General features: G+C 36.6%; 1 long non-coding RNA gene across 1 annotated transcript in view; it reads left to right on the top strand.

Annotated features, from left to right (window-relative positions):
* Positions 1–7,940: 7,940 nt before the first annotated feature.
* The window catches only part of LOC148183881 (uncharacterized), a 93,755-nt gene continuing 74,742 nt past the window's right edge, over positions 7,941–26,953 (top strand). The window contains exon 1 of the long non-coding RNA XR_015773150.1: positions 7,941–8,007. This is a non-coding gene — a long non-coding RNA (uncharacterized LOC148183881). The remainder of the gene's footprint in view (positions 8,008–26,953) is intronic.

Below are 26,953 nucleotides of genomic sequence, written 5' to 3'. Positions count from 1 at the left end.
CTCATTTATTGACTCCATTTTTCCAAGTGAAAGCAATTGAAGGGCATTATGAATTATGGAGTCTGCCTACATTCAGAGGGTCATCTTTATATTATTTTAAAATACTGCACTAGTAATCTTAAAGTTAAAACTTATCCAAGAAGAGCAGACAGCTGAATTCCTTATGAACTTAGAATACAAAAGACAAGTACACATCATCAGAGACAGGTTTCATGTCACTGTCATTAATTAGAAGAATAAATGAATCTATGAAAAATGTATTTATTATACAGCTGCACAAGAGTCTGATTTTCTTGATTTCTTTGTGATGCATAGGAGGATTGAAGGCAGAGAGAATGCAAGGGTGCATTCTTTTCCCCACATATTAGTTCTGTCTCAAGAAAAATTTGGATTATTGTGAAACACAGCAAGTAGGAAGATTGCAATAGAAACCACGGGTAGTAGAGAAATGTCTAATAAATCATCAGGCTGGGTATCAGCAAAATTTATGGCTGAAATGAAAAAAGTAAAAAATTGTATAAAGGTTTTTCACTCTCATACCAATGAACTGTCAATTAAATATATACGCCACAGGATATCTTTGGGATATAGTGCAATATATCACTTTGGGGGAGAGACAATATATCACAATATATCACAATAAGGGGAGAGACAAGGAGCAGGTATGAATAGATGAGAAGGTAAGGAAATACTACAAAATTGAGGAAGAGGATAATCCTGTATATTATTTTATTTTCTTGGAGGGAGAAAATATTATATTCAAACTGAATTCCTTGCCAACAGGTTGGGCCAAATCTCATTCTTGACATCTCATCTGACTTGTTTTACATTTGAAACAGATGACTTTCAAATTCCTTACAAAAAAATGGAATAAACATTTCTTTGTTTGTAAAGTGTTGCTTGCTAACTCTGGTGAAATTGTTAACTCAGAGCTAGTTTAACACAAAATGGTGTAATTTACAAAAGATTTAATGTGATTCCTCATTAAAAAGGAGTTTAACTTCATAAGTGCCCTGGAAGCCAGGCTGTACCTCTTGTGTGGTGAAGCAGACATAAAATAAGCAGAAGCAAATATGTTTGAGAAAACCGAGGGCTTTCTTACATGACGGTCTTGCTTAAATCTAAGGGTCATATTGTTACTGACAACCATCTCACATTTCTGGTATCTCCCGTGGAGATGCTGCCAGTTCAAATAATGAGTTCCTTATCTCCTTTCTAGTCCTCTCCCCCATTTTGAGTCTTCATCTGTTTTCCTCCAAATATCTTATCTGGGCAACTGCTGGCCTTTCTTTAAAGTTTGTCTTTTCCTTCTCACTACTTTTATATGCTTGATGGATCATTGCTTATAAGAACCCTCATAATAATTTCTAAATCTATTGTAAGTTTATATGCTCTGTAATAAACTAGTTCTTTGATGCATTTTTCCAATTTCTGCCCTTTCAAGGCAAGCCTTAATCTTGTCCTTTTTTATAACAGTAAAGCTATTCTCAGCCTGTTGACTTTTGAAGATAAATTAATTCCTTTCTTTTTGATACTAACATCAAAAATAAAAAAAAAATCCCCCTTGAAATCTGAAGATAATAGCTGTAAGACATAGATAGATTCTCATTTGAGAAGCAGTAAAGATAAGGACGTGAGCTGGCTTCACACTGGAAGGAGAAGGAATTTCAATGTTCACCGACACAATCCTTCATACACCTAACAGCCTGGACACTTTTGTGAAATCTTTCAAAACAACAATTGCCATAGAAGGAAAAAGCCAGCTTGCAGGCAATACCTTCTGTGACCTCAACACCCAAATCCTAGCCCAGAAAACAAATGTTTCTTTACTACTCAGATGTTCTCAGCAGAATCATAGAAATTAGCTGGGAACTTATGCTAAGGGCCAATGTTCTTTGGGGAAAAAATCTTGTATTTCAGAAATCTGAGACATGTTCTGCTGACAAAATTAATGATGTTACAAAACATTATTATAATTACTCATGCAGAACTTGATTGATGCAGTATGTTCTGAAAGTTCCCATCATATTATTCATAATTGTCTTCTTTCGAAGAGCAATGAGATGTTCTGACTATACAGTTTCTCTTCTGGGAAGGAGTATTTTGTGTTTTGCAAGTTTTTTAAAAAATTATTCATGCACATAACAATAACACAAAAGGATAATTGTGGTTTAGAATTGCTGAAGTATGTCAGCTGGGATGGGCTGCTTTACTTATTAGGGCTGTCTACACTGCAGAGAAACATATTTTGAAGTGCAAAGAGGTTCTGATATATTTCAGTGTATTTACAGTCTGTAAGCAATCCCAGAAGAGCTTTATCAATCTGTTCACAACACTACAGCTTTAATATTTCATTATGAAGCCTCAGAAATCAGAGGTGGGTATTCCATCTCATCTTGGAGGTGTATGCATTCATATAAAGTCCCATCCCCTTCTTTCATGCCTCTTTTCTTCTTAATTTAAGATTCATGTGGTTTTAGCTATGGTTAGAAAGAGCCTAGTTTGATCAAAATGTTGCATTTTCTAGATTTTTTTCTAGGTTTGCTCAGCTTTAGAACTTTTCTACATTGTTTTGTTGCCTAGAGGTTAAACATAAACCTGGAATGAAAACATCACCTGTTTGTTTCCAGTCTTAGGTAGAGGTATACTAAAAACAGTTTTAGAGAACCTGTTTCTTATATAGAGCTGTGGAATTGGTGTGGTTTTGTTTTGTTTTGTGGACAGAACAAACCCCACTCAAAATCATGGTATATTTTAATGACTATACACCAGTTATCTCATTCTAGGGTTTTTCTTTTCACTCCCAATAATTTAGTACCTGGGTGTCACAATATTTTTTGTGAATGTTTCTTGCAGTTACATTTTTATAAAGAAGGGAATACAAGTCCTGTGTTAGATGGAGAATTAGATTGTAAAGGGCCTGGTTACATTACACAGTACTGAATAGTCCTGAGATCCCCAGACAGTCCTACTTAATTGTCTTATGGAAATATGTAGCATAAAGCTATTAGAAATACCAGCTGGGGTCTTGGAAATGATAAAGTTGTCTTGTTATAGCCCTGCTGCAGGACTCATTAGCACTGTTTCTCAAATGAAGATATCTACTATAGCTTCAGGTTTGGAGTTTGAGTGGGTCAGCCCAGAGCTGTCCTGAAAGACTTGAGCAGTGAGAATATTCCTAGTGGCTCTAGTTCAATGGAAGATCAAGGTATAGAGGGTGTGGACTCTCCTTTGGAATGGGTTTGGAACATGGAGAAGAAAAGCAAATTGACTGAGAGCACAGAACCACTCCAAAATAACAAAATCTAGACTCAGCTTGAGTAATTTGCCCAAAATTACCCCAGGAGTTTTAGGAGTTCAGTTCCCTCTCCTCTGTCCAAGCCCTAAGGACACACATACTAGAATGTTGCTTTTACTACATTCTGTGTTCCTTACTCTCTGTGTTGTGTACAAAGTATATTACTAATCATATTGCTGTGTGGTTCTTTGGACTTTTGTGGTTTCCTAGTGTTAATGGGATTTTCTGAAAAGAGAAACAATGCCAGGATTTTCAAGAATTCCAGCAAGGACACAGGGGAGTTGGATGGAACATTTCCTCTGTTGTATGTCATGGAGTTTAATGCTCAGCTTTGATGGTCTGGTGTTCAGGCTCCACATGTGCCATTCAGGATAGTGAAGCAATACTCTGGTTCACATTCCAGCTACGGCATGAAAATATTAGCATCTTTCCAAAATTACAGGAATGTAGAAAAATAGGGTTGGAAGAAGTCTCAAGAAACCATTTAGGCTATCCCCCTGACAAAATCTGTTTGTTCCATAATTTTTCTGACAGCATTAGAAATTATTAGGTAATAGCCTGAAACAAAAAGAATCATATAAAAAATCTGATTTACATTCTGGGTCAAATTTGCCCTTATGCAGAAGCCAGCAGAAAACATCCAATTTTCTCTCTTAATGTTACATTAAGATCTAGGCTGACACAATCCTTTATAATCAATGTGGGTGGGCAGTTGCTGGCAAAGAAGGGTTAGATCCAGAAAGGAATGAATCTCTAGTGGGAATGAGCCTTTTACTTAGTCCACAATGTGGTGTGCTTGATTTAGTAGTTTTCTTCTAATGGATTAAACTTGCTTTACCTCATAAATCACATAAATCACATATTTCCACATTGCTGTCAGTATAAGAAGTCAAACTGAGGTTAATGTATGATTGATTAGCCTGTAGCTGGCCATAGGATTGAGAACTGTGATTCAGAGCTGCTCAGGCTCCTGGATTTTAAAGTAAAATACCAATACTCTCAAGTTTCCTAGCTTAATGTAATGAAATTCTCTAGAAGAGCTAAGAACATATAATTCCATAAAGGGTATGCTGCAAATGGGCTTGAGATATTTTGTGAAAGATGAGGAACTGTTCATTTTAATGCCTGTTTGGCTCTGTGCTTTCTTATTTTAAGGACTATATCTGAGGGTTGCAGATATATTTATGGTAATAATAATTATTCATTGAGCATACTTAAACTTTAAAGAGTATTGATAACTTTACAATAAAAAAGCTGTATTAAGGATTTTAAAGGGACAGGAATAGAGGCTGATATGAATAATTATAATAGCCACTCCCATACCTTTGAAAATTCAATTCATATTAGCTGAAGGTCTGCACATTTCCCTTTCTCTGAAGAGGATGAGGATAAACTGGCAGCAAAATTGCAACGTCTGGTAGTTTTTGAGTGCCAAGAACAGGCATAGATGGTAGATGTTCTTCTTCACCATGAATATGTATTTATATTTATATCAGAGATAAGGTATAATATTTGGGCGGGGAAGTACAGCAATTGTACTGTTTTTTTAAACTCATACCAGGTTTGGAGTATTCAGAATACCAAATTTTATAGTAGTGTAACCAAATCCCTACAGGATTTTAAATAATTAAATTTTATTCTTTGGAGGCAGCAAATGCATCCTTCCTAAAGATTTAGAATTCTGAGAAAGGATATAATTTTTTTATTTTTTTTTACTTAACCCCTTAGAGATCTCTCTAGACTGGATTTCTAATATAAAGATCTTTTTTTTTTTAAGTAGTACACACAAATGATGAAATGCAGTTGTCACAATGGAGCAATTTAGACAAAGAACCACCTGCTTGTCTTGGAATAGTTATGTTGTACCTTCCCTAAAAATTATTTGTTAATTTAATGCCGTAGGTATGGTGTGTTAGGGAGGTTTCCCTAAAGGGATGTCACAGGCATAATTATGTTTCAGTGTGAAGCAGATGGAAGGCAGCTGTGGTAAACAGCAGTAAATTATTATTTCTATCAAATATTTTCACAGTAAAGCCTTCTTTAATATGCTTGGAGAAATGTAGGCAAGACCTTCTCGATTTCTTTGTGGCACAGAGTTACCTCAAGGGGAAAGGAACAAGTCCAGTTACTATAACACCTGTTCCATTTTCTAAACTCAGGAAGGGCTGCAAAGAAAAGTTGTCTAGAGTTTCAAGCAGTCACTTCAGACTAGGTTTCTATTCAGAATTACATATAAATTATGACTATGCCTGGAAACTGATGAGAAAAAAGAATCTCCAGTATGAAATCATTACCTTGTAGTTAAATAATTCTTCTGAAGTAGATTAAGATGTTCCACACACTGGATGCTTTGCCTTTTTAAGGCTTGTGGTTTATTGTTTGTTGAAGCTCCTGCATTATAGCAAAGTGACTATAGAGTTTCATGACACTGTGATCTCTGCTTGCCAGAGTATAAGACCCTGCATACTTTTCCTGTGATATAAAGAGTGGAGCTATAAATACTCAAAAGCTAACATTATAGTAAGGCTTGTAAGGTATTTCTGTGATGTGAATTTAGGCCATTATAGAATGGGTTTGAAAAAATCAGAATGGTGGGATTTTTTTGGATAACAATACAGACACTTAAAAGTTGACATTTATTATTTTTTCTTGCTCACTCCACTGAATTGTAAAATTAGACACCTACCCCCAAATCATTCCTGTCTGGAACATCAAAGTCACACTCTAACTCCCATATTAGTAACCTCTGGATTTTTCTAATCAACAACCTCCAGAAGCAGGATCTTTCCGGGGAATCCTCAGGGGAGTCAAAAGGGGAAGTTTGGTGGTTTGGTTCTGTTCTAATGTAAAAAGTTGTATTATCTGGCCTGTAAGTATAGGAGACTGTTGTTAAAACAGCAAAGTCTGGTGGGGCAATGTGGGGTAAGGTGTACTTTGGCACTGAAAATGCTGGGAAATGATTGACAGCAGGGATATTGCTTCTCTGTAATGAAAAGAGAATGCATGCAAGGATTCATTTACAGATTAATTTGCCAAATCTCTTCTGATTAAATATTTCCTCACTAAACCTTTTATCTGTTTCTCTGGAAGTCTAAATATTATCAGTTTCACTTTAAAATAACCAGTGAGCTGGTTTCTTGTCCATATGCAAGTTCCTAGAACGAAGAGAATATATGGCTCATTTACTAGTGCTAAATCTGATCTGTTTCTCCAAGTCTCCTTACCTTGTGTAGTTTAAAACCATGGAAATCAAAGAATATTTTATATGTAAATCATTAGTGAAAGAAATAAAGAGCAGTAAGAAATTGAATAGTCAATCAGAATGTCTGATTTTCTTTTTTTCATAAGGACAGTAAAAGTACTAATGGAACTTTATACAGACATACTTATGACACTAAACATAGAATAGACATTAAATATGATGGCATTCCTTTGATTCTTTTTACTGCAGCTGGGAAGTAATTCAGGTTTCTTATGTTCATATTTAACTTCAGGCAGTGAAAATCTAACTACTCCATGTGGAATAAATGCAATATCATGAAATGAAATTGTTTCTGGCGTGATAAGATTATAGTTAGTATAGGATGGACAGTTAGTTTTGGCTTCTAGTCATATTTTATCCCTTTTTTTTTAAATCCTCATCTTTGCAGATAATTTAAAATTATAAAGCATGGTACTGATGTGACCAAAAAAATAAAAGTACCAATAATGTGGTATTTATTAATGCATTAAAATAAAATCTAGACATCTGTTCACTTTAAAGTAATTTAATTACACCTTTTTGCATTGTATTTAGATTGTTTTCTAGTTTTAATATGTGAGGGGACAGAAATTGATTATCAGAATTTTTTAATCAGCATCATGAGCCATCAGGATTATTTAAATTTTCCAGGTTACCTGTAGTACCTTTATTGAAACAATGCACGTTTTGTCTGAGCCACATGCAAGAGAACTGAATGTGATTTTTGTTGTGAACTTTCCAAAATAAATTGAATACACTTGAAAAAGCAGAGACACAAGTGTTGACTGTAATATTACACTATTGAGGTCAGGAGGGGTTGATTGTGCATTTTCCCAAAAAGGAGACCAATTTTTTCTTTTTTATTTTCCAACATGGTTCTTATAATCAAGGTTTTAAATTTCCTGTTTTCTCCTGGGCACATTGAAATCATTTGCTTCAGTCCCTCAATAGCATTTTTTCAGTCAAGATAAATCACACTGGAAAAGAGTGAAGTGGGAAGAAAAGCGGAAGAGGGCACATAACTGTGCTGCCCACAGGGGTGATCCCCAGCTGAGACCCTCTTTGCTCTTCCCTCCCTCTTCCAGCAGAGAGAAGGTGCAGTCCTCAGCTCAGAGGCTGCCTGTTAACCAGGTGGGAAAGCATCACGAGACATTTAGTCTTACCTCACATAAGAATCTTAAATTTCCAAGGAAGTGCAGAGCTCTTAGGACTTTGTCATTTAAACCCTGACTGTGTGGGGCGAGAGCACAAATGTCTGTTCTGCCATCAGCCCCACAGCTGTTCCTCCCACTCAGGTGTTTCCAGTCCCTCTAAAACTGACTCCTGGCAGCCAATTAATTACCTGCTGGGAGGACACCATTTTTTCCACTCACAAAGGGAGCAGTTGCAGTTGGAGAAGGAGCTGGGGAATGGCTGGGCATGTCAGAAAAAGAAAGAAAGTGAATATATTTTATAACGGATATTACCGGTAAGGAGATTTAAAAATTGAGCTAAGTGCTTGGGATGGGATGCTAAAGCATTTTTTCAAGTATTTATATCTCACCAAAATAAGATATTTGTTTGTTTTATGAGTGTGCACTGGTATAAATGGAATTATTGTAAAATGACATTGTTTGAATAGCTGATGTAGTTATTTGACTTATTTTTTCAGAATTTAGGTTGGAAGGTTTCAGTGACTTCTCCGTATGTTATCAAAACTTGAAAAATTCTTTCCTGTAGGTTCCCTTCCCCTTCCAATTTTGCAAAAGCAAAAATGACTAAGAGGAATCCTTGGAAATATTTAGATGTGTAGTTTTTGCTTTAGAAAAAAAGCCTTCCTTTTGGGAAACATGAAGTGTCTAAAGGTTAATTCTTGCTTAATGCTTAGGCCGAAAATTTAAGCTAAAGAAGCTATGTTTACTCTTTGTTTAAATGTCTCTGTATCTGTCTATAATTGTGCTATTACTGTTAGTATGTCATAAAATTCTTGAGGCACAGGGGTGAACAGATGAAGAGGTCAGAAACAGTAAATTGATCTCATTTTTTAGGCAGCTGAACCTCTGAGTATTGAAACTATATATACAAGTCATACTGTTTGTATTAAGATACACTAATCCTGAAAGATGTGATTAAAAATGTACCCCTTTTATATTTTTTTGAAACTGTATCAGAATCTCTTGTGTTGTCTGCCACAATGGTTTACATTTGTAGCTGATTTAAATGTGTTTAAGCTTTGAAGTTTCCTTGTTGCCTATATTTCTTCATATTTTTTTGTTGGCTGACATGTGTGGAAGTTCATGCAATATGTTTTTGGTAGACTTTTTGTAGAATGCCAATAATTTGTACTGACTGACTTTCCTCTAAACTTGTCTCAAACTGAGACAGCTAGAAAGCAGTAAAGATAAAACAAATGGCCATAAGAGCACACCCTGCAGCACCTCTAGCTCTACTATTCTTCTACATTCTGTTTACCCTGCATTTTTAAGAGTGAGGTACTAAGATGAGGGCATAATTGTGAGAAGTGTGCAGGTGCTCGTTTCTCTGACCTCTGCATGCAGGTGATGAAGCTGACTCGTTAAGGATGTATTAAGAAGCCCTGTGTCAGGCCAGCAGTCTCTCTCTAGGAGTGGCAAATAGATGCTGCCACAGCTTGTGCACCTGGCCCCTAACTGCAAATCGTTCCCATTTGTGCTGCTGAATCCATTGGATTACGATGAAACTATTTGTTCTATTTTTTGTCTTTGTAACATTTACCCAGTTTAGTTTTCACAAAAGACTTCATTTGCTATTTTTCCTAAGCTGAACCAAAGGTAAATCTGTTTGTTATGGCAGAAATTTGATCTACTGTATGTTTTATGTGTTTATGTTTAAGAAATTGTCTGCTGAACTATGTCTTTCTGTGTGTACCCTGATTTCTATTGTGGGTTTAGAGGGCTGCAAATAGTAGTTTTACATGGAAAATATACTTCATTGCCAACACACACATGTTTTTTGAATCACTTGAAAGTTTTATGTAAAACTGCATGTTTCACTTGTCAAGCTGCAGATATTTTCATATCTACTTGTGTTAATCAATTTAAATAAGCAATGATAGTCAAGCTGGTTGTGAATCACCCCTAAGTTCTAAAGCTAGTAATTCTTGCCAGGGTTTAGCCATGAAAGTTTTCTGGGCCAAATTGATTACCAGCTTTATATGCTCAACCAAGTTCAGTTATAGGCAGGAATTTGTTAGTTTTGTCTGAGTTTGAGTTCTTAATTAATTTTTAATATCTGTAACTGAATCAGTCAATGTTATCGCTAAGAAAAATCTGGAGCTGAAGTAATCTGACTTGTCCATAATTAATTTTTATGCACATTCAGCTTGTTCCATTTCTTGCTTTTTGCTCCGTGAACTTATTTTATCTCTCTTATAGTTTGTTTCTTTTGCATTCTGTTTCCTAATCACTTTAATATACCCACCCTTCTATTTTTCACTTTATTTTTATCTGTATTTGGTTACTTATCCTCTTTTCTGTCTTACTGCAGAACTGAGCATCCATAGAAGAGTTGCATTTCTTTACCTTTTTTTTCCTCCCTGCTCTGGTTTCTCTTGCTGTAACTTGGTGTGGATGCTTATGTACATCAGAACCCTGCTAATGTGATAACATGTGCTGACTCACTGCAGAAGCTCAGGATCAGCTTTCCATAGTCCCAGCTGGTTTTATGGAAGAACAAGTTACGGCTTTGGCATTGCTTTCCTATGTTTCCTGCTGGTATATGGATCCAGCACCATTAGTTGCCAGTGTAATTTACAAGAGAAGTGCCTTTTGTCAGAAAACTGCGCAACAGAGGCTGTTTAGAACAGTTATGTTCTAATTCTGTGTCTCAGGTTACCCACTAATTATTAGATCCAGAAGATAGCCTGGCCTTGGGGATATGTAATTCCTTCTGTGGTGAAGAGAGATCAGACTTTTCCCAGATTAGGAATACTCATGAAATGATACTCACTGGAAAATTAATTTCTCATGTATTGCAAATAAGGCCTTCTTTCCTTCTCCCTGACTCCAGCAACAGTGGCAGTTTTTGGAAGGATTATGTAAGGCCAAGTACTTGGTTGTTAGTTCTCTGCATTTTTTCTGGTCTTTGAGTAGCTCTTAATTAAAGAGGTTGATTCTTTCTAGCACAAGTAACTATTGATGTAAAAGACGATATTGCAATTTGGAGAGCTGTGTGAAATGGACTATGTCCCTGATGACAAGCAACTTTTAAGAAATGTCATATGTTAAAAAAAACTCTGATAGCAGAACAAAGATTCTTTGGAATATAATTCTGTGGAATATCTTGATTTTTCATTTTTAAATCAATACTGCACCTGGTAGTGTAATATAAGTGGTCCTATTCTAAAGAATGGGAAATTGAGATAGTGAGTGCAGGCCTGTCACTTGACTGAATAACTTGGGGAAGAGCTATGTGACTTGAACAAGTCTAAACAATTCATAATCGGAACTACTGAAACAGCACTACCTTTCCCTTGAAGGGCATCCAGATTAGTCTACTACTTGTCCTAGAGTTTTAAATCTTAACAATTTTCAAGTTATGTTTAGAAAGTTTATTAAGAAATATACTCCCTTTAAGCTTCACCGTTTTGGTTGATATCCTCTTGTTTCATCACAGCTAAATTTAACCATTGCCAGCCAATTATTTCAATTTCTAGCTAAAACTCAAGTTTTCCTGTCACATTCCATGTCATGTTAATGGTGATAGATGCCATCTTTCCCATATTAATTTTGAAATCATGCGACCATTAGACCAAAAAGTCTAATTTTCATAAGGAATATTTGCCTGCAACAAATATCAGATAGCCATAAAATGTTTTTATTCTATATTTTCCTCTCGGCTTCCTTTTGTCAAGCTGGCTGGATAAGAGTTATTTCAGTTGTAATTAGACCAGTATTAATCATGTCCTGTCATTTCTATTCCCTCAAGAATACTAGAGGAAAAGAACATTAGACAGACATGGAGCAATGAGCGCTGGCTGCTCCCTGAGAGAGGGTGAGCCAGGAGATGAGGGTGGTTAAGCAGCCAGCAGCACCCGAGTGAGGGGAACAGAGGGCAAGCACAGCCTGGGGATGGCCAGGCAGCGCTGCTGGGCACATTGGGCTGGATACACAGGACCCAGCATGAGGCAGGGGCTGGGCTGTACCCCAGCAGGAGGTGCAGCTCAGGTCAGGGGCTGATGGTAGAGGCTCAGCTGAAAAGCAGCTCCCGTGGGAAGGGGCTTTGGCCCAGGCTGTGCAGGAAGGGAGGGGGACAGCCTGGACAGGCTGCAGCTGCACTCCCTGCCTTGGCCCTCAGCCCGGGCAGACAAGCCTCCAGGACAGACCCTCTTAGGGCCCTTCCATACGCTTTGCACTCTTTAAACTTGTAAGAGCTGCTGAATACTGATATATTTTCTTATTCCATTCTCTGGTAAGGTTTCTAAATCCTTATTTAGAATCATGACCCTTTTTTCTTTAAACTACTGGAGCCTGAAAATCTCGACAAAATCCTGTAGGTTGTCATGTGTGTTCATGGGACTTGGACTTTTCTTCTGTGCTTTATCTCTTCCAAGTTCATTGCTATATTTTCCTGTTGCACTGATGCTTGAAGCGTTGTCACCTGAGGTATGACCCATGCCAAATGACATACGTAATTTGTCTTTTGTTTATTCTGTGCTGTTCTATTTTATTGATATTTAGTAGGGACATCTGTGATGAAATGTCACCAGCCGTGCAGAGTAATAAAACCATAATGCAGGACTTGTTTTCTCCCCTGTGTTATGTTTAGTTCCATGAGATGCCTTTCTTGTAGCAAGGCTGCCTTAAAATTGTTGTGTTCACAGTTCTCCTTGCTTCAGGTCTGACAAAGTGTTTTTATAGAACTTTGTAAATTGAATGTCTGAATTGATTCGGGGTGAAAGCAGCATATAGAGAAAGAAGGTTTTATGTTTTTTAACCCTGTACATTTTAGGCTTTTAATTATACTAGCTATTCTGGCATAAATAAGTGTGAGTAAGAAAATGGGGTGCATGTGGGAAGGCTGTGAGCACCAGGGAAGGCTGCTGAAGCCGGGATTTCAACTATCTACCTGCTGGGTGCCTGGCTCATTAATTTTGAAGTATTTAGTGCTAGTACCAGTTTAAAGTACTCCTTCCATCTATCAACTCTGCTGTTGCTGCTTCTTCTGTTGATGGTGTGCCAGCGCTTCTGTCAAAATCAGCTGGCTTAAGGGGATCAAGGACTGGAGGGAGAGCAGGAATACCTTGTGATGATTTCCCTATTATTTCCTCTTGTGAACCTGTGTGTCTGGAATGTACCAAATTAACCATGGAAGCACTTATTTTATGTTCTGCATGGGAAGAACATATCAGAAGCCAGTTACAGGATCTTAATATTTCTGATGTGAAATAAAAACTGTTTAGGAGAAATATGAAGAATCAATCAAATTCTTTTCAGTGCTTTCTAAATCCATTTGCTTTTACTTAGTCTGATGTTTTAAATGTGACTACTGTCACATTTCTTACAAAAGTAAATAGTGCAGCAATTAAAACATATTTCTATTCCCTGCTTGTTTTAACCTTCTCCACAGCAGCTGGTATTTGCTGTAACTACAGAACTTGTGTTAAAACAATTTTGTGTCTGCCACCTGTCATTCTTATTTTTTCCTTCCACATTGCACACATAATTTCTTTTTTTCTTGATACAAACACTGTAAATCTTCTGGATTATATTTCTCCTTGTGTAATATAAGGCTGGTAACTCTCTGAGATTGTATTTCTCATGCAAAGTAAGACAGAATCATACCCTGCCAAAGAACAAAAAATTCACCATATTTTACTAGTGGCATAAATTCTCAAGCTGTCTGGTAAGAAGCTGACTTATTAAGGCTGTAAGTTTCTTTAAAAAAGGGTGTTTGGAAGCTTTCAGTAATTCGGTGCACAGCACTTGATACAATTGTCTGTCCTTTTATCTGTATAAACAGTTTTATAACTTCAAGGGTGAGACAAATGGGGATTTAGTCCTGCAGTTCCAAGTTCCTTTGCTATTGTTGGCTCCCTGCCAGAGCAGCATGGAGTAAACATGCAGGATTTGTCTCCTTATTTCTGGCATTTGATAAAAGTGGCTCCAAACTGATTTTTGCAGCTAGCAAGCATTTGATGACCCACTGAAATTCCTAAATTTGTATTCAGTGGCCTATGGAATTCTTAATGGAGAAACAGTATGGATTTTCTTAGACTTGCATTGTCAGAGAAGGTGATTACTGCCTGTTAATTTTACTCTGACCCTATCTAAACATTTTAGAAGGTCAAAATAATTCAGCAAACTCTATTACAGTAAAGCAAATCTATTTCATGTTTTTACCACATGCATAAATCTTTTTCTTAGTGTATTACAAGAATCATTTGTCCTGCCATAAAAATTAGCTAGCTTTATGCTTTTCAGCTTTTGTGGAGTATTTTTAGAGCCTAAGCATTATACAAAAACAGTAGAGAAAATTGAAAAAGAACCTAGAAGCAGACATTCAGACTCTCCCGTGCAATAATGAAATTTCTAGATCATTATGATATTCATAACTTCTACAATATCCCTAAAATTGTATTGCCTACCTGTGAACAGCCAATACATAAGTTGATTTTTCACTGAAACACTGGAAATATGACCAGAATGCATAAAATAATAGATCAAAATGAGATGGTACTGATTTGATTTCTCTTTTCAGTAAAGTCACTTCAGGCTAATCTCTTTTTATTATGGAACACCTGGAAGTCAGGCGTTCCTCAATTTTTACAATTTACTTAAATAGCAAAGGATTAACAATAAATATTATATATTTCAAACTGCAATCAGCCTCAACTCCTCACTCTAGAAACAATTCCTTTGACTGTGGTGAACTGTCAAAAAATAATTCTGTGCATCAAAATGAGAAATTTGTCACACAATCATTATCAATTGCCAGCTGCTTCCATGACTGAGAACATGTTTTTCATTGGCCATTCAAGACTGGACATGCACACAGATAAGTCCTCTCCATTGTTCCCTTTCCACAGAAAAACCAACCACCACCACAAAAAAACCCCAAAAAAACCCAATAAACAACCCCAAACAATCCCACACCACCTAAAAAGCTTTGATTTCTTTCACTGTGCATTGTTGAAATAAAAGAATGTGTGTTCCTCCACTGATTCAATGTAGCATTTAAAGGCACCCTGTGCTTCAGAAGTGCAAGGGTAAACAATATCTCCTTCTGAATGCATCCAAAGGAATGGCTAATACAAACATGTTCAAGTAAAGAAATGCTTAAAACAGCTATTTAAAATCTACTGAAATCATGTGCATTTTGTTTTATACTATTCAAGTGGATTTCAGGAACTCATGTCATAGTTTTGCACAGGAATTCTCTCCCAGATAACATATACCTTGCCTCTTTATACGAAGTAATTTAGGCAACATCCTTTTTCATCAGAGAGTTCCACAGGATTCACTTTTTTGACCAATATTTAACATTCATATAATTACCTCAATTCTACCTTTGAAGTCTTACCTTTAAAAATCCAGTATATCTTTCAAATCAATTAGTCCCTTACCATCAACTTCTTATTAAGCAATCATGAATAAATAATTCAAATTTAGTATTTCAACAATTCACTTGGACCCACATGAGCAATAAAAACCTATTGCCTTGAATCCAAAGGGATAGTGTGTCATGCCCATGAGTACTTGGCCTATCTACTCCCAACAGGGGCAGCCAAAAGCTAGATAGGAACATTTTCTTTTTTGTTTTTCAATTTAAAACCAAATTCTGCCCATTCACAGTAGCCAGTTCTGAAGCAGATGGCCAATAACAAAGCATGAATAAAGCAACAATTTGATAATATCAAATCTACAATTTTCCACTTTGTTTTCTGTGTACCAAAAAAGTGGCAGATTAGACGTTACAAATCCATGCCAAACAGCTTAAGACAAACTCCTGATGCTAACAAAAAGACACTTATTCTCAAGATCTGATTAATTACCAGTACATAATTTTAATGTTTCCCTGGACATTCTGTCATCACTGTCTTTTCCTAGTCATGCTGTTAATATCTATTCCCCATGGCACTGCAGTTCCTTTGTTGCACCCAAGAGAAGCTCCCACTGATACTTACAGAGATCAACCCTAAGGGCAGTTCCTCAGTGCAGTTTCTTGAGATTACCCCAGCTGAGGCACTGTTTCTTTTAATTTGTTTTGTACCACTTTTCAAAAAAACAATATGTGAAATCCAGTTCTATATTCAGGCCAAAGAATAAAAACTAAGTCTTCAGCCACCCATCTTTAGGCATGGAGAGATAAAAAGATAAAATTTTTCTAAGGAAAAGACCTGTGTAAAAGAGCTGAGACTTAAAATGTAACTGTCATTCTATTAGAATTTGTGTCTAAGTAGGACTCCAGTTGTTCTAAGAGTACAACACAATTAGTTTCATGTTTTGCTTGAATTCATCATTGCTGCTTCATATAACTTCTGCATAAAAGCACAATTAGGAAAAAAAATCACTTTTGACTGAGAAATAGTATTTCCCTCTAGAAGAAAGACACATCAATAGCTAAGTTGCAAACTCATACCGAAAAACTTAACACTCTGCTTCAAACTGAAAAACCTTGTGTTTCTTAGAAGCTGTTGGCCTAAAAACACCTGCACAAGTCATCCAGGTGCCAACAAACAGACAAGCAGAGTACAATCTGCGAGGCAAGATCTGGGAGCCCCAAAAAAATGAAGGGTGAGACATGAAACTTTATTAAGAGCAAAAGGCAAAGCTTAGAGCTGGCTCATATTGCTAGGTTGTCGTAGTTGGCACTGGCAGGAAGGGATTTCACTTTTTATTGGGCAACAGCTTATATTACAGAGGCTTTATGGACTACTATGTATAGGAAGCTATGGCAGATTCCATCAGCAGAAGTTGATACAGAGCCAGCCTCCAATTTTACACTTTGCCAGAAGTCAAGAGACATCAGACACCTACTGACAAACAGCAAGTCTTTAGAAGCTTTAATGCACTTAAACTCGCCACCGCTTGTGAGATGGTTTATCTCTTTTGGAAGTATAAGAGACATTTATGGCTCCTCAAGACAGTACTTTACAAATTCTAGCAATTCTACTTGCCTTTCAGTCTATATTATTGTGTTTGTGCAAATAATACAAGCTGGTGATTGACAATATTTCCACTATGTATTTATTTTGTTCAAATTCACAGAATTGCTTGTTTGTTCATGTTTCAGAAAGTAATTAAGTATTGGACCTCATAATAACAGCAGAAAGAATGGGATTCTTTGCTCAAAGAGGACTTCCTGTCACCAGGAAATTAAATGTTTCTTCTGGCAGACAGTAAAGTACACACAGAAATAAAAATTAATCTGTAGGCTTAAACTTACATGCTTTCTCAAAGTTAATTAAGAAGGAAGGTTACCCAAGGTTCAGTGAATGAGGCAATGCCAACTTAGGAAGTGATCTCAACTTAGGAGAGCAAAAATACAAAATTTCAATTGTTAAACAGATATACTAGATTCTCGTACCCTCTGATTTTTGAAATTGTAACTCTGAATTTCTATATGAACACAGGTGAGGTTTACACAGAGAAACACTCTCCCAGTTTTCTCTTGAATTGAATTGAAAGAGAAAATTGGAGGAGGGCAGAAGGTGGAAGACAACCCAGGCTGAGAAAGCTTTGCCTTTGCTAGTTTAGCAGCACCATGTCAGAGCAGTTATGCTTGATTCTAGTCCTTCCAAAAATCCAGTTTACTCAGGATGTCAGTTTGCCACTTCAGAAATAGGAATGCTATATTCTGACCTTGCTGGGATGCTGGATAAACTGTAATGAATTTCAGAAAGCCATTCTGATGCTATGGCATTGGCCGAACTTGTTAGATATAAAGAGCAGTGCTGTTTTCAACCAAGTTTAAAAATTATAGATAATGGGATTCACATAGGCAGCTTCCATAGGAAAACCATGAAAATTTAGTTGTGTTTATTGAATCCAATTAACAAAAATGATGCAAAAGCATAAAGAACCGAAAAAAACCTCCTGATCTTTACCATTTGTATGATAAATATTTTGTAAAATTTGGCAGTATCTGACATTTGAATGAGGATGATTGCAGGGTGAAAAATTGAGGGAAATTAGAGACACTTCTTTCAAGCCTGTTCCCCTGATGTCCTAATTACATTCACAAAGTTAATCTTGTGTTTAACCTGAATGGATTCTAAACTAACATTTGTTGAAAGACATGTAGGGCTTAGATTAGGAAAAAGCGAAAGATCATCATATGGCTATCAACTATGTATTAACTTTATTAGGATGTATTTCCTCATGAGATTTTGTAGTTGATTGTAGGGCAAGACCTGTAACCAATTCTCTTTTGTCATTATTAATATATTTTTGGCTTCTTATAATGAACTTTAACCTGATAGCAAAACCAGACTATTTTAAAAAAAAATTTTTTTGAGAGCAAACCATACAAATGCTTATAAGAGTGCCTTATGATTTCAAAATAAGATCCATTTTTAAATAAAAGTACTTCTCACAGTATTTTCCTATCCATTTCTACAAGTGGACACTACACCTTTTACATGCTGTATCTCATGTTATTTGCTCAGGCTGGAAGCATTGGGAGATTGTTTTGCAATAACTTATGTTTGGCTTAATCTAATTATTCTTACATGATATTTGGACTTGCCTTACTTGTCCAGCTTAGAATTGGCTAATAATTGTTCTTATTTCTTTTATGAGTATGGAACAACTGCTTCCCCTCAAATTAGAATCATAATACCTATTTCAGGATATATTGTTACCATGAAATCAGTGACAAAACCCACCAAAATTTTCACTTGCATCAAAATATACTGTTATATTAAAATAGCTGGTGGTTTCTTAATGCTTACCTGAATTGTTGTATATTTGGGCTATAAATCTAGGGGAAATCAGTGAATTATTACTGGCTTCCCAATTTGAGTATTTTTGTGGGGGACTTTTTTTAAACAAGAGAAGTCTAGTGTGTATTTAGAGACGTAGGGAACATGGAGGAAATTAACTGCATAGAGAGATTAAGTGGTTAGTGATTTTCATTATTTTAAAAAGTTTGTTGATTCTCATTGTGAATTTAATGTCTGCCACTTTAGTCAGAAAGCTGAGATTGTTTTTCTTGGCATTTGTCCCATGTGAGACCTGATTTTTCATGCATTTCTAAGCAAAGCTGTCTGGAGCAATTTAGTGTATTGCACATGTAATCATAATGAGCAGAACTTTCCTTGTGACCAAAAGGCTGCTTGCTCTAAGAAAACTGGAAAAAGGTGTTGGGCATTGCAGGAACACCTGCAAAGAGAAAAAACATCATAATGAATTAGTCTCATATAAAAAAACCCAAACATAATCTAGAAGGACAGGATGAAGGGTTAGGGAAAAGTAAATGTTAACAGATGTGATTTTTCTGATACAAAACAGATTTCAATAGTTACATATTTTTATGTTTTTATATTTGGAAATGGATTCAAGTTCATAGAAAACCAGGTTTTCTATCCTGATATGGGGGGGAAAATGATTTTTAGGGTTTAGGTTTTCCCCCCCACACATTTCAGAAGACACGATCATCAATGAAGTGACTGAGGTTACTAAGCTTTCAACTCACACAACATACTGCTGCCTTTATCAAACATCTTCCCTCAAAATAACATCTTATTTTTTTAGTTATTATTCTGCATTTTCAAAATGTCACAGCAGTGTGTGGTGGGCAGCAGACAGATGACAATTCCATGATTTTTATTGCAGCCAAGAATAGATCTTTGCTGTTTTAAATGCAACACTGTTCAAATCCAACGCAGCTCCATGATACTTTTGGGAGCAGCATCTTTGTCTGTGACAGCACTGCAGCTCGGTTCTACCAGGCTGCATTATCACTTTTAGGCTTTTATCTAGGCCTTGCTTCTGCCATGGAAAGAGAGAAGAAAATTCAAGTTTCCAAGCTATTCTATCAGAAAAGAAGCTTTTTTGTGTTTATGTAACTGATTTCCTTCATAGACTTCCTGGTGCTTAGAGTTGCCTCACCTGTGCCCTTTTCTTCCCCAAGTCAATGTCAAATGTCCCACAAGGGGCTGGAAGTTAAAAATATTTGCTTATTCCATAATATCTGGGAGGTTAATTACTGGATGTAATAAGGGATCAGAACACTCTGAAGTGGTTTAAGTGTTTGAGAAAATTAGTCATTGTTCTCTCTGTATTACAATAAGAAATAAGGACAAATTCCTGGTACTACAGTTTTGGGTTTCCTATGCCATCAGAAAAATTAATAGATCCAAAAGGAAAAAAAAAACTTGGAATGCACTGAAATCTAGTGATGTTTTTAACTGTAAAGTCTCAACGTGCTACTGAGCATCAAGCAAAACTAAAAGGCAGAAGAGTAAGATGCAAAAGGCAAAAACTTTAAACACTTCACTACTCTTCAGAGTATTTTTCCTTTCAATAAACTAGATATTCTGGGTTTTTAAAATTTTATATTGGCTCTGTTTTCTAGAAAATGGTTTATTTTTAAGAATATCTTGATGTAGCAATTTTCAACAAATGGTTCATAATGCTGACAGAATAGTAAAGTTACATGCTTTCCATACTTTGCAGAAACACTGCTCGAGCAAATAAGTCACCCTCATGGGACAATTTGAGGAAGAATTGAAGGTGATGAAGAGGGTTTTACTTTGATTACTTATAGTTCTTGTAGCAGGTACAATAAGACAGAAGTTGGAAACAACTGAAACGAGGAGTGATTTTAGTCCATAGATTGCAGGAAAATAGTGTGGAATTAAACTTTAAAAAATTACGATGTAGCAAATAAAGTTAGTGTGTAGGGCAGTGTTTTATATTTTCTTAATCAAATCTTTGTATCTGAAATCTTTAAGTAGAATGGCATGAACAACATCAATTGCAATTGTTTAGCTAATCAACAAAGAAATGCATTTCTCTGTGCAGAATTTAAATGATCGTGGTTACTAATGGTAGTACCATTCACGATTAAAATGTCTTGCAATAGAATTCTAATGCAGTTTTTGTCTTCCCTGTCTCTTACCACAGCAGCTAATATTGCTCTTGTAATTGAGGTACATCAGAGCAGCAACAGAGATAAGCAATTAGTAGCCTCATTCTGTACCTGCAAGCAGAATGGTTTCTCTTGCATCTAGCCAGGAAAAAAAGGGCTGTTATCGTTTCAGTGGGCTGTATCAGGACTGTTATCATACCAATCAGAGTTTAATAAAAATAGAGCATTTTCAACTTGTCCTTTCAGCAGACAGAACTGGTTACTCATTTTCACAGTTAAATGCTTATCAGAAGGTCTATTAATGCATGTAATTTTTAGAAAACATCTTTTATGCCCTGTTCTTATTTCTCTTGGAATATTCCTTCTTATTATTCCTCTTTGGGTTATATCAGCAACCAGGAAACCATTTTATCAAGCTGGCCCAGTTTCTCTTTGCTGACTAGCACTGAGCAGTGTCTTGTAATTCTTGCTGGGTTCTAGATGCTGGGTGTAGTGTGTTACCAGGAAAGTCATGTCACAGAAAGTGAGAACTGATGTATGGAAAAGATCCTATATGCTGCTTGCAGGACTTGAGAGCTACTCTGTTACAGTGTTTTAGGAGATGAGGATTAGTAATGTTGAAAAGGAAGAACAGAGAACTTTGAATGGTTTGCACGTTTGCAGAACCACAGACTTGACATGTAATGTACAAATAAATGATGTTCTGTTTTATTGATCAGCTGTAAATATTTAGCTAGGCTGATTTTTCCATAATCCTGACATCCTAGAAACACTGTGTTTGGGGTTCTTTATTAAGAACCATGGGACTTGGATTTTGTTTTCTTTCTCCATCTCATCAAGTGTGTTATTACCAGAAACTAACTTTTTTTTATATAAAAAGTAAAAGGAGAAAGCTGGTTCCTTTTTATGCTCTTTCACTTGAGAGGCTTCTTTATTAGAGTAACCCAAAACATTTAGGAATATGGTTGCCAGAGGTGCACTTGCTGGTTTACAGCTCAGAACTTGCTTTGTGGCATGGTTTTTTTGGGGGTGGGAAAAGAGGTATTTCAGCCTTATTTTAGTCAGCCTGCACTGATCAAATCCATACCAATAGCTTTAATTCTCTTGGAAAAAATTTCAAGGACATTGAGTATTTGTTGAAATATGTTCTGTATTATCACTTTTCTTTTGTATGGATAATTAATTTTGAATGGTATAGTGGAGTTTGTTTTTTTCCCTATTACTATGCCAAGTTGAAAGAGTACGAGTAAAACTGGAACATGGATGGTCAAATATATTTTAAAATAAATTCTTCAGGAATATTTCTTGTTTTAGAAGACAACAGAATATGTGCAGAGAGGAACATAATCTGGTAGATGGAAATAAAATATTCTGTTTGGAGAACTGTAATTTGCTGAAATTCCTGAGAGTTAAATATGCTGTTTAAATGTCCCTCACTTCAGGAAAGAAGGGAAAAAATATACAGAACATTGTATTACAATTCTGTGTAAGATTAATCCTATATGCTTTCAAAAATTGTATTTGTCCAGATTCATACAATAGTTGGGAAAGAGTTGAAGCAAGGCTTGCAGTCAAATTCAAAGATTAGCGAATACCTTCAGTGTCCTCAGTCAGTTTTAAAGCTACTATAAATATCTTTTGAAGTAAAAAAGATTTGAATATTTTGGGCAGAAACAAACTTTGAGAAAAATACTGAGGGATTCCTTGCACATAATAACATCAGACTGATTTATGTTTTTCCTTCATGGTTATCTTTCAAGGGGAAAATATTCTGAGGGAAGAATCCTCATCTACTTCTCTAAGAAAATTAATCAAAACTTTGTGAAAAAAATTTGTAAACACCCTTGTAAGTGGAAACTTGTTTTCCAGCCTCCTACCTGGATCGCTCCCAAATAGGGCAGAGTGTTTCTGAAGATGGGAAAGGTAATTAACATTTCTGAAAAGACATGGATGCCCCAATGAGAAGCGCTTTGCCTTGCTAAGGTTCTGGACAGGACTCTGTACTTTTCTGTCCCTCACCACCCTTAATTGTTATCCCAAGGGAACATTTCCTCTTCTCTGCAAGTAGTAGATTTAATGCTTTGGAAAGGTTTCTGTATTCCTGACCAGACGTTTAAAAGCAGAGTTTGTTAGAAGCTTTCCAGCTCATTAAACAAATTGAATTAACTTATTTAGTCCTCAGGCCTGGAGATGGCAAAATTCAATTCTGCAGAGGTGGCAGCCTGGTCAATCTTCAGCCTCCCCTTCTCTGTGCTTCACTTCTCCTTCCTTATGCCCAGCCCTTTTGGAGGGATGCCTGACAGCTGCATGGTCTTTTTTCCCCTGAGCCTCTCACACAACCTCTGCTTTTATGGTGATTTTTCCTGTCCTATTTGAGACCTTATGCAAATGTCTTTTCTGACTGTTAAAACTGATACAGCGGATCACCCTTGTTTAGAACAAAATTCTCCTTACAGAAAACAATTATTTGAGAAACAATGTGTGCTGGGAAAATGTTTCTCAGGAGGTGAAGATGAAAACCCAACTTCCATGTGAATCTGTCTGATGCCATGTGTTAATTAAATGCTTCAGTTGAGAAGAAACATATGGTATTTTTTGGTATCAAGAATTAACTACTCAAATGCAGCGAGCAAAAGGGATTATGTTTCATTGCTGTATGTCTTCGTGTATGTTCGTTTCAAAGACATATTTCAATTAAGAGTTTAAAATAAATGTAGATAATTGTGGCCTAGACAAAATCTGACCCAGCCAAAAGCATTCTGTAGCTTGTCACAAGATGGTGACATCATTCACAACATACAAATACATCCCTGCCAAAATTTTTCAAAACACAACAGCTGCAAGTTTTCTTTTAGATGAGAAAATTATTGAAATAGTATCTTAAGGAAATTTATAGCTAGGGGAGCTTCTATCATGAGTATTTTGGTAAATCTTTAAAATAGACATTCAAACAAATTATTTTGTTAAACTCTGTTAAAAGACAGAAAAATAAGATGGTTTTAGCTACACTGCTTTACAAATATATATTTATTTAATTTGAGTGCAAATGGAGGTTGTGTGCTGATGGAAAGTCAAATGCTCTTACAAGGCTGGGGACTGACAATTCCTTCTGGAGAATAGTAGTTAAGATGTTCAAAACTTGGTAACAAAGAATATTACAATTCTGCTGTAATGGATAACCATTTATTTTGGATTTTTAAAATGCTAATTTCCCCAGCCATTTAAAATTTTTCTGAGGTCGGCATACACACCAACTGTAAGGCAAATGTAGATAAATGGATTTTGCAGAAATTTTATATGTGAAATCAAGATGTCCTCAAAGCTCTGAAAAAATACATATTTATCCATACATATATCATAACATTATATAATATAACGTATTATTACATATACATACATATTCACATGTATGTATGTTCATATGTGCCTCAGGCCATGGCTTTGATTTAAAGAAGCCTTGACATATTTCATGGCTGACAGTATAGTCAAACCCCAAAAAAATTACTTACAGTGTAAAGGCCATGGGTGCCTCCAACAGTGTCGAGGAAAGGTTGGTGAGCATAAACACAGATTGGGTGAATCCTGCTCTCCCTGTGTGCTGGACAGGAGTTTGGTAGCAGGGACACTGCAGGGAGACCTCTCTGTGTCTGGGTCAGGGACTATGTCAAACACTCCTGGCTCCGCAATGGGCACCCTGTGCACCAGAACTGGTCCAGGCAGAAGTCTGTGGTGCTTCTGGAAAATCTGTTTAAGAAAGGGCAATATCCCCTTGGCAAAAAAAACATAAGATGAAAGACAGAATGCCAGGGCAGGAGGGACTCCTGAGCAGAGGCAGAGGAGAAACAAGAAGCATACCTGGGCAGGAGGAGTGGAGAACAAGAGATGTCAAGGAGAGGAGGAGAAACAGGAGAGATGCAAGGCCTGGAGGGGGTGTCTGAGCAGGGGCAGGAATTTAAATCTCTCTGAAGAGGGCTTCAGAGAAAGCTTAGGAGAAGGTGCCATACCCAAAGTGACTGTGGCCAGTGGAGGAACCCATACCAAAGAGGTTGATTAACACCTGAGGAGAAGCAAGGCAAAATGAATATTGTTAATTCACAATAATTTAAATTGCTTGTAATACCCCAACTTTTTATTTTTTTATTTTTTTTCCATGACAGAATGCCCTTCCTCATCATTCAAAACTGTTGTTTTGGCATCTTAGAGAATACAATTCTGTCCTGTCTCTGTTTCTGGATTGCACAACATAAACTTGTTGAAGATTTCTCTGGAACTTGATTATATTTGTACCTTTCCAGTCTTCCCTTTTCTGCCTACATTTTCCCAGCCTGTTTAGGTCTGTCCTGATAAGGCAGTTATTGCATCCACTTGGTATTTTCAGCTGCCTTTCATGGGCCTCTTCTAAAGTGATTACATCCTTTTCTTAGTTTTTCTTCTCCAAGATGACCAGATGCACACTCAGGATGTGGATATAGCAAGATTTTTAGTCTCAAAATGAAGAACTTGTTTTTCATGCTCTTCCTGAATGGCATCTGATGATCTGTTAGCTTTTTTGGCTGTCACTGCTTTCAGAGAAGAGCCAGTGATGATTCCAATGTCCTTTTTCTTAAGCTGTAACTGCCAGTCCCAGTTTCAGTGTCATCAAGGCACGGTTTAGATTGTTTCTGCCTCCACCCCATCCATGTTTCCCACTCCCCTCCCTGCAGTGTCTTCTATTCCACTTATTTACATGGAAGCTTTTCTGCTGTGTTTTTCCCTGTTCACAGAGTTTGGTGACTTGAGCTACTTGGCAGGGCATGGCATTCGACTGCATGAAAGAGTATGATGATGTCCACAAACTGGGAAACTCTCCCTTCTCTGGGTTACTGATCAATAAGAGAAAAATGCCTTCTCCTGCCCACTGTTGTGTATACTCCTGACCCTTTTCTGTCCTGAGAATTGTCATTTAGTCGGTATGATTTATGCCTTCGGGAAAGACTATAGAAGACAACTCCAGGCCTGTGACAGCTTCATTTCTTTAATAACAACATAAAGCAAGATCTGTACAAATTGCAGATATATGTTCATGTATCCACTTGTAGAGCCACAATTTAATATGTGTTTGCTGTTTAGTCAGTACAACTAAGATTTGTTTGTTGTATTTGTCAAAAGAGGGAGCACATGGATGTGAATCAAGAAGATGTGTATCAAATCTCTGAAGAGTTAATATTTGACGTATCTAATGTATACATTCCTGGAAGTATTTCTGACTAAGGTGGGATATGGTTATTGGAGGATATATTTAGAGGATATTTTCCCCCCTTTCCATTAGAATTAATTCATTAAACGATGATAGTTGTAACATGGTACGGCAAATAAAATTTCCTGTCACGTTTGAAACAAACCTCAGTCACATAAAAATTTTGCAGTGATGTACACTAATGAATAAATGGAGAGAACATTTAATGGAAGCACCTTTCAAAAAACCTTTTTCATTTAGACACTTTTGTTGAATCCTATTAAACTGTGGTTTATAATTACTCATGAGTGTGATATAAGATATGAGAGGCATCCAGGTTGGTAAGAGATGAAAAGTTAGCCTGTCAAAACTAAAAGAAGTTTGGCCATTGAGTGGAACAATCATCCTGATTGCTAATGTGTGCTGAGACCACTGTCATACCCTCCCAGACCCAGAGAGCTGGCAGCCAAGCCATGGAGATACCTCTGAGGACAGTAATGCCTTGTCCTTTTGCTATTTCAGGTGAAGTAGTATTCTAGAATCACACCCAAGTTCAATATATTTTCTCCTCCCTCCCATTTGCTGGCATTTCTATGTAGGCACATAATTACAAATTATCTGTTTTCTGATTTATCAGCCTTTTGTTTTAGAATCAAATTCTTAAACATGTGAAGCTATTAGAGCAAAACAATACTGTGTGGGAAAATGTGAAGCCCCCCTAACTACAAGTCCTATTGGTAAACAGACTTAAACTCCTTAAGCATTTGCATTTGTATTTGCATCTGGACACACAGTATTGGGTTGCAAGATGAAAGGATTGTTGCAGTAAAATTGAACCTGTACTTTGCCACAGCCATAAGCAAAGCAGATATGAGAATTATGTTATTTGAATGTGTCAAGAGGTATTAGTCTTCAGAAGGATTCATGTGGCTTGTAGACACTGTTTGCTGGACACAATAGCTACTGAATTTTCTTGTTTTCTACTTTGTGTGTGTAATGGGCTACCTTGCTGCTGTTCTATATTTATCTGATTATTTGCATGTTTGCAGCAGATGCTGCATTGGAGCAACAGCTTACAAGGACAAAAAGCTTTTGCTACCCTTGTAACACTGTAGAACTTCTTATAAAATATAGTGAGTTTACTTGT

Source organism: Pseudopodoces humilis, chromosome 8 (genome assembly GCF_049639895.1).
Source record: "Pseudopodoces humilis isolate 2021_Gansu_Grassland_sample_001 chromosome 8, ASM4963989v1, whole genome shotgun sequence".
Taxonomy (NCBI): Eukaryota; Metazoa; Chordata; class Aves; order Passeriformes; family Paridae; genus Pseudopodoces; species Pseudopodoces humilis.
Note: the sequence above shows the minus strand (reverse complement) of the source record. Positions and strands in the feature narration are given on the sequence as shown.